The following is a 7883-nucleotide window of genomic DNA, read 5'->3' on the forward strand; positions in this document are numbered from 1 at the left end:
CTATTGATGGGCATTTCCATAGCCCGTTGATACGCCTAGTTGATGTGAGAGTATCTTCTCCTTTTTGTCTTCTCCACAACCACCATTCTATTCCACATATAGTGCTATTTCCATGGCTCACGCTCATGTATTGTGTGAAAGTTGAAAAAGTTTGAGATTACTAAAGTATGAAACAATTGCTTGGCTTGTCATCGGGGTTGTGCATGATTAAATACTTTGTGTGATGAAGATAGAACAACAGCTAGACTATATGATTTTGTAGGGATAACTTTATTTGGCCATGTTGTTTTGAAAAGACATGATTGCTTTATTGGTATGCTCCAAGTACTATTGTTTTTATGTCAAATGATAGACTATTGCTTTGAATCACTCGTATCTTAATATTCATGCCATGATTAGACATATGATCAAGATTATGCTAGGTAGCATTCCACATCAAAAATTATCTTTTTATCATTTACCTACTCAAGGACGAGCAGGAATTAAGCTTGGGGATGCTGATACGTCTCCATCGTATATATAATTTTTGATTGTTCCATGCCAATATTATTCAACTTTCATATACTTTTGGCAACTTTTTATACTATTTTTGGGACTAACATATTGATATAGTGCCCAGTGCCAGTTCCTGTTTGTTGCATGTTTTATGTTTCGCAGAAACCCAGTATCAAACGGAGTCCAAACAGGATAAAAATGGACGGAGAATTATTTTGGAATATTTATGATTTTGGGAGGTAAAATCAACGCGAGACGATGCCTCAGGGGGCCAGGAGATAGGGGGGCGCACCCCAGGGAGGCAGGCGTGCCCTGGACTATCCTGGGCCCCTGTAAGGCGGTTGACACTCTACTTTTTCTGCAAGAAAGCTAATTTTATGAGAAAAATCCGGGCAAAAGATTCACCCCAATCAGAGTTACGGATCTCCGGATATAAAAGAAACCGTGAAGGGGTAGAATCTGAGAACGTAGAAACAGAGAGAGACAGAGAGATAGATCCAATCTCAGAGGGGCTCTCGCCCCTCTCACGCCATGGGAGCCAAGGACCAGAGGGGAAACCCTTCTCCCATCTAGGGAGAAGGTCAAGGAAGAAGAAGAAGAAGGGTGGCTCTCTCCCCCTTGCTTCCGGTGGTGCCGGAGCGCTGCCCGGGGCCATCATCATCACTGCGATCTTCACCAACAACTTCGCCGCCTTCATCACCAACTCTTCCCCCATCTATGCAGCGGTGTAATCCCTCTCTTACCCACTGTAATCTCTATTTAAATATGGTGCTCAATGCTATATATTATTTCCCAATGATGTATGGCTACCTTATGATGTTTGAGTAGATCTGTTTTGTCCTATGGGTTAATTGATGACCGTGATTGGTTTGAGTTGCATGTTTTATTATTGGTTCTACCCTATGGTGCTCTCCATGTCGCGCAAGCGTGAGGGATCCCCACTGTAGGGTTTGCAATATGTTCATGATTTGCTTATGGTGGGTGGTGTGAGTGAATAGAAGCACAGACCCGAGTAAGTAGGTTGTTTGCGTATGGGATAAAGGGACTTGATACTTTAATGCTATGGTTGGGTTTTACCTTAACGATTTTTAGTAGTTGCGGATGCCTGCTAGAGTTCCAATCATAAGTGCATATGATCCAAGAAGAGAAAGTATGTTAGCTTATGCCTCTCCCACAAATAAAATTGCAATAGTGATTACCGGTCTAGTTATCGATTGCCTTGGACAAATAACTTTCTCATATCAAAAAGCTCTCTACTAATACTTACTTTATTGCATCTTTATCTAAACAGCCCCTAGTTTATATTTACATGCTCTTTATTATCTTGCAAACCTATCAAACAACTCCTACAAAGTACTTCTAGTTTCATACTTGTTCTAGGTAAAGCGAATGTCAAGCGTGCGTAGAGTTGTATCAGTGGTCGATAGAACTTGAGGGAATATTTATTCTACCTTTAGCTCCTCGTTGGGTTCGACACTCTTACTTATCGAAAACTGTTGCGATCCCCTACACTTGTGGGTTATCAAGAGTGGTCAACCCAGTCGTTGGGGCACTCGATTGATCAAGGTTTTGATGGATGGCAACAATGGTCTGAATATCCTGTACGCTGAGGCCCTTGAAGGGATGGGCATCCCGATGTCCAAGCCTAGTGAGAGCAACATGCGATTCCATAGAGTCATCCCAGGAAAGAAAGCCGATTCACTCGGTCAGATCACTCTTGACGTGGTTTTCGGCGATGGGAAGAATTATCGCAAGGAAAAGTTGAACTTTGAGGTAGTGGATTTCAAAAGTGGGTACCATGCCATTCTGGGCCAGTCTGCGTATGCTCGTTTCATGGCTCGACCGTGTTATGTGTACTTCAACTTGAAAATGCCTGGCCCAAAAGGCGTGATCACAGTCACTGGGAGTCGACAGAGAGCACAAGATTGCCTCCAGAATGGCTCAAAGATCACCGATGAACATATGGCAACAGTGGAGTTTCAAGAATACCAGAAGAATGCAGATCCGAGTGATTTGTTGCGTGCCAAAAAGCCTTCCTCAGAGTCTGCATTTCAGTCGGCCGAGGAAACAAAACCAGTTTACATTCACCCGACTGACTCCAATGCTGGTCCGACCCATATTTCAACAACACTCGACAACAAATAGGAAGAAGCGCTCATCCAGTTCCTCCGTGAGAGCTGGGACACCTTTGCATGGAAACCATCAGACATGACAGGTGTAATGAGGGGACTGGCTGAGCACCGTTTGCGAGTCGACCCGAAAGCAAAACTCGTTAAAGAGCATCTCCGGCGGTCCGCCACGGAGAAGAGGAAGGCAATTGGCGAGGAGGTGGCTCAGCTTCTGGCAGCTGAGTTCATCCACGAGATATACCACTCCGAGTGGCTCACCAATGTCGTCATGGTTGCCAAGAAAGATAAGTCACTTCCAATGTGTATTGATTTCAAGCATATACATCGGGCTGCCCTAAAGATCATTTCCCTTTGCCCCGCATTGACCAGATAGTCGATTCAACTGCGGGATGTGAGCACCTGTGCTTTTTGGATGCGTATTCCGGGTACCATCAGATCCATATGTATGGACCCGATGAGATAAAAACAGCTTTCATCACTCCATTCAGATGTTTTTTCTATGTCACTATGCCCTTTGGCCTCAAGAATGCTAGTCCCACGTTCATGTGCATGATTCAGAAGTGCTTCTCACTCAAATCAGTCGGAATGTGGAAGCATACATGGATGACATAGTGGTCAAGTAATGCAAAGGTTTGGACCTACTGACTGACCTCGCTGAAACCTTTGCCAACTTGAGAAGGTATGATATCAAGCTCAATCCATCAAAGTGCACGTTCGGAGTCCCCGGTGGAAAGTTACTCGGTTTCCTCGTTTCTGAACGAGGGATCGATGCAAACCCAGATAAGGTTGACACTGTCCTCCGAATGAAATGCCCCATGCATGTGCATGATGTTTAGAGGCTTACTGGTTGTTTGTCCGCATTGAGTCGATTCATTTCGTGCCTCGGTGAATAGGCATTGCCTCTTTACTGACTGATGAAGAAGTATGATAAGTTCGAGTGGAATGACGAAGCTAAAGCAGCGTTTGAAGAGCTCAAAGCCCTGCTTTCTACCCAGCCAGTGCTTAGCAAAGAGCCTGTACTACTTTACATCTCAGGCATTGGACAAGTTGTCAGCACAGTGCTCATGGTCGAGCGGGAAGAAGAAGGCAAGGCCTTCAAAGTTCAATGTTCGGTATATTATATTACTGAAGTCTTAACTCCGTCCAAGCAGAGATGCCCACACTATCAGAAGCTTGTTTATGGAATTTATTTGACCATGAAGAAAGTTGCACACTACTTCTCAGACCATTCAGTTTCAGTAGTCAGTGATGCCCCACTATCAGAAATTCTGAACAATAAGGATGCAAGTGGTCGAGTGGCAAAGTGGGAAATTGAACTCCTTCCGTTAGATATCAAGTATGAGGCAAAGAAAGGCATCAAGTCCCAAGCAATAGCGGATTTCCTCGCTGAGTGGACTGAACAAGAGCAACCGACTCAGGTTCACTCGGAGCATTGGACTATGTTCTTCGATGGGTCCAAGATGCTGAATGGTTCTGGTGCTGGAGTGGTTTTGGTATCCCCAAGAGGTGACAAGCTCAAGTATGTCCTCCAGATTCACTTCAATTCTTCAAACAATGAAGCTGAGTATGAGGCATTGTTGTATGGGTTACATATGGCCATTTCACTCGGCGTCCGACGCTTGATGGTCTACGGCGACTCAGACTTAGTGGTTAATCAAGTAATGAAGGAATGGGACATCAGGAGTCCAGCAATGACCGGTTATTGCAATGCAGTAAGAAAGCTAGAGAAAAAGTTTGAAGGGTTAGAGCTCCACCACATACCCTGAATCAAGAATCAAGCCGCTGATGATTTTGCGAAGATAGGTTCCACTCGGAAACCTATTCCCAGTAATGTGTTCTTGGAGCAGCTCGACACCCCGTTCGTACAAGAAGATCCCTTCAAGGAAGAGCCCCCGCAACCAATAAGTTCAACCAATCCGACTGAACTTGAAGTCCCAGCTATGGTTGACTTGATCATGGAAGTCTTAGTGATCACGCCCGACTATACGGTGCCGTATATTGCGTATCTGCTCAGGCAGGAACTCCCAGAAGATGAGGATGGGGCCCGCCAGATCGTCCGTCGATCGAAGGCTTTCATCGTGATAAAAGGGCTGCTTTACAGAGAAAGTGTCACCGGAGTGGCTCAATGTTGTATCACCCCAGAAGAAGGCCGAATGATTTTAAACGAGATCCACTCGGGGACCTATGGTCACCATGCGTCCTCTCGGACCATCGTGGCTAAAGCATACCGAGCGGGATTCTATTGGCCTCGTGCAAATGAGATGGCAAATGATATAGTTGACAAGTGCGCAGGTTGTCAGTTCTACTCCAACATGTCCCACAAGCCCAGATCTACCTTGAAGACTATTCCACTCGTCTGGCTGTTTGCAGTCTAGGGGTTAGATATGGTTGGACCCTTCAAGACCGGCAGAAGTGGTTTCGCTCATTTGCTCGTAGCAGTCGACAAGTTCACCAAATGGATCGAAGCCAAGCCTATCAAAAAACCTTGACTCAAGCATTGCCGTCAGTTTCATCAGAGAGTTGATATTCAGATATGGAGTCCCTCACAACATTATCACAGATAACGGCTCCAACTTTGATTCGGATGAGTTCAAGGTATTATGTGTTTCCCAAGGCATTCGAGTTGACTATGCATCCATTGCGCACCCATAGTCGAATGGGCAAGCAGAAAGGGCGAATGGTTTGATCCTTCAAGGGCCGAAACTCAGATTAATGCACGACCTCAAGCACGCTGTTGGGGCTTGGGTGACTGAGTTTCCATCCGTCTTATGGGGATTAAGAACAACTCCAAACTGGTCGACTGACCGGACCCATTTCTTCATGATAGATGGCGCTGAAGCTGTGCTTCCGAGTGATTTGCTGCACAATGCTCCCCGAGTGGAAATCTTCTCAGAAGCTGAAGCAGAATGGGCGCGTCAGGACGCAGTTAATCTCCTGGAGGAAGAACGTGAGATGGCTCTGATCTGGTCGACCATCTACTAGCAAAATCTGCGTTGATTCCATGCCCGCAATGTCAGAGGTCGAGCATTCCAGGAAGGAGACCTTGTGCTCCGAGTGGATCATAAATGACCTCACAAGCTCGCTCCGGCCTAAGAAGGTCCCTTCATCATCACCAAGGTGCTCCACAACGGAGCATATCACCTCTACAACATAGCCAAGAAAATGGATGAGCCACATGTGTGGAACGCAGAACTGCTTCGCCATTTCTACACCTAAACCACTCGGATCGACGAGTTGTAATAAAAGTCCTTGAGTTTGCTTATCAAAGACAATATTTTTGTAGTATCTTAATGATTGTTTTTCCATAAACACATGTGTTCAAATCCCCCAGTGGGTGGCTTAGCCGCGAACCTGATTCCCCTAAGTTAAAAACTTCTCCGAGTGGAGAGTAATCCTCCCACTCGGGGGCTTAGCTGCGACCCTGTACTCGCCTAAGTTAAAAACCACATCGAGTGGAGAGCAATCCTCCCAATCGGGGGCTTAGCTGCGACTGTCGGTGTCAAAACCGGCGGATCTTGGGTAGGGGGTCCCGAACTGTGCGTCTAAGGCTAATGGTAACAGGAGGCAGGGGACACGATGTTTTACCCAGGTTCGGGCCCTCTCGATGGAGGTAATACCCTACTTCCTACCTGATTGATCTTGATGATATCAGTATTACAAGAGTTGATCTACCATGAGATCATAGAGACTAAACCCTAGAATCTAGCCTATGATTATGATTGTTCTTCTTTCTACGGACTAAACCCTCAAGTTTATATAGACACCGGAGGGGGCTAGGGTTACACAGAATCGGTTAGAGAGAAAGAAATCTACATATCCAAATATCCAAGCTTGCCTTCCACGCATAGGAGAGTCCCATCCGGACATGGGACGAAGTCCTCAATCTTGTATCTTCATAGTCCAACAGTCCAGCCAAAGTATATAGTCCGGCTGTCCGAGGACACCTTAATCCAGGACTCCCTCAATAGCCCCTGAACCAGGCTTCAATGACGATGAGTCCGGCGCGTAGATTGTCTTCAGCATTGCAAGGCGGGTTCCTTCTCCAAATACTACGTAGAAGATTCAGAACACAAGGTTCATGTCCGGCTCTGCAAAACAAATTCCACATTCCACCATAGGGAGTACAATATTCCACAAATCTATTCTGCTAACAGCTTTTTATAGCATGACATCACGCCACGGTCCGGTCATTATTCCAACCGTTTTTCACAAGCATCCACCGCGCATATTGCGAGGCGGGTTTATAGGCACGTCTTGTCGAAGAAGAGATCGTGTCCCCTTATCACGGGATCCGCATCAATACGGACATGGGTAACCCAACCGTGCCATCAAACATGGCGCTTGGGGAATAAGCGATTTTAACAGGCAAGTGGGGAGGCGTAGGATCCCCGCTTCCTTTATAAGGGGATAAGATTTCCCTTTTTCACCTACGCCTTTTTCCACTGTGCATCCGTCCTTTCTTGCTCAAGCCCTAGTGCTCAAGCGTCTGCCTTCTCCATCAAAAAGGTTTCCCAAAAATGTCCGGATCCGGAGCAGGAGGCAAATGGATGGCCTCTACCGTCCGGGAGAAGGACATCAAAAAGCTTCGGGGGGGTAGGGTATTTGGCCAAGAGAATCAGCCACCGTCTTTCGGCAGAGGGACAAATCGTCCCCACCCCGGAACCCCATGAGAGGGTGGTATTTCTCCCTCATTTCGTCCGCGGCTAGGTTTCCCCCTCCACCCATTTGTTCGCGGCATCATGTACTACTATGGGATTGATTTTCATGATCTATCTCGCAATTATTTCCTCAATATCATGACATTCATCGTCGTGTGTGAGGCCTTTCTCCGCGTCCCGCCGCAATTTGGCTTATGGCTGAAAGTCTTCAATGTGAAGCCCAAGGTAGTGAGTGGCGAGCATGCCGAATGCGGAGGTGCCATGGTGAGCAAGATGCGCAACGTTACATGACCAACGGGTGCTTTCAATGATTCCGTCAAGGAGAGGTAGCAGCAGTGGTTCTACATCACCGAGCCGTGTGGCAAGGAATGGACCACCGCTCCAGAGTTCAGATCCGGTGCCCCTCTGCAACTTACGCCCTGACACAAGAAGGGCCTGAACTGGGCTTCGTCTGACGAGCTATCAGAGCTCTAGACGCGCGTCCAAGACATGGAAGACAAGAGCATCAAGCTCATCAATGTAGTCCAGGTGATGTTAGCTCACCGGATTCTACCTTGTCAACACCGGGCTTGCAATCTATGGGAGTTCGACCCGACCAAGC

This window comes from Triticum aestivum, chromosome 4B (genome assembly GCF_018294505.1).
Source record: "Triticum aestivum cultivar Chinese Spring chromosome 4B, IWGSC CS RefSeq v2.1, whole genome shotgun sequence".
In the NCBI taxonomy this organism is placed as follows: domain Eukaryota; kingdom Viridiplantae; phylum Streptophyta; class Magnoliopsida; order Poales; family Poaceae; genus Triticum; species Triticum aestivum.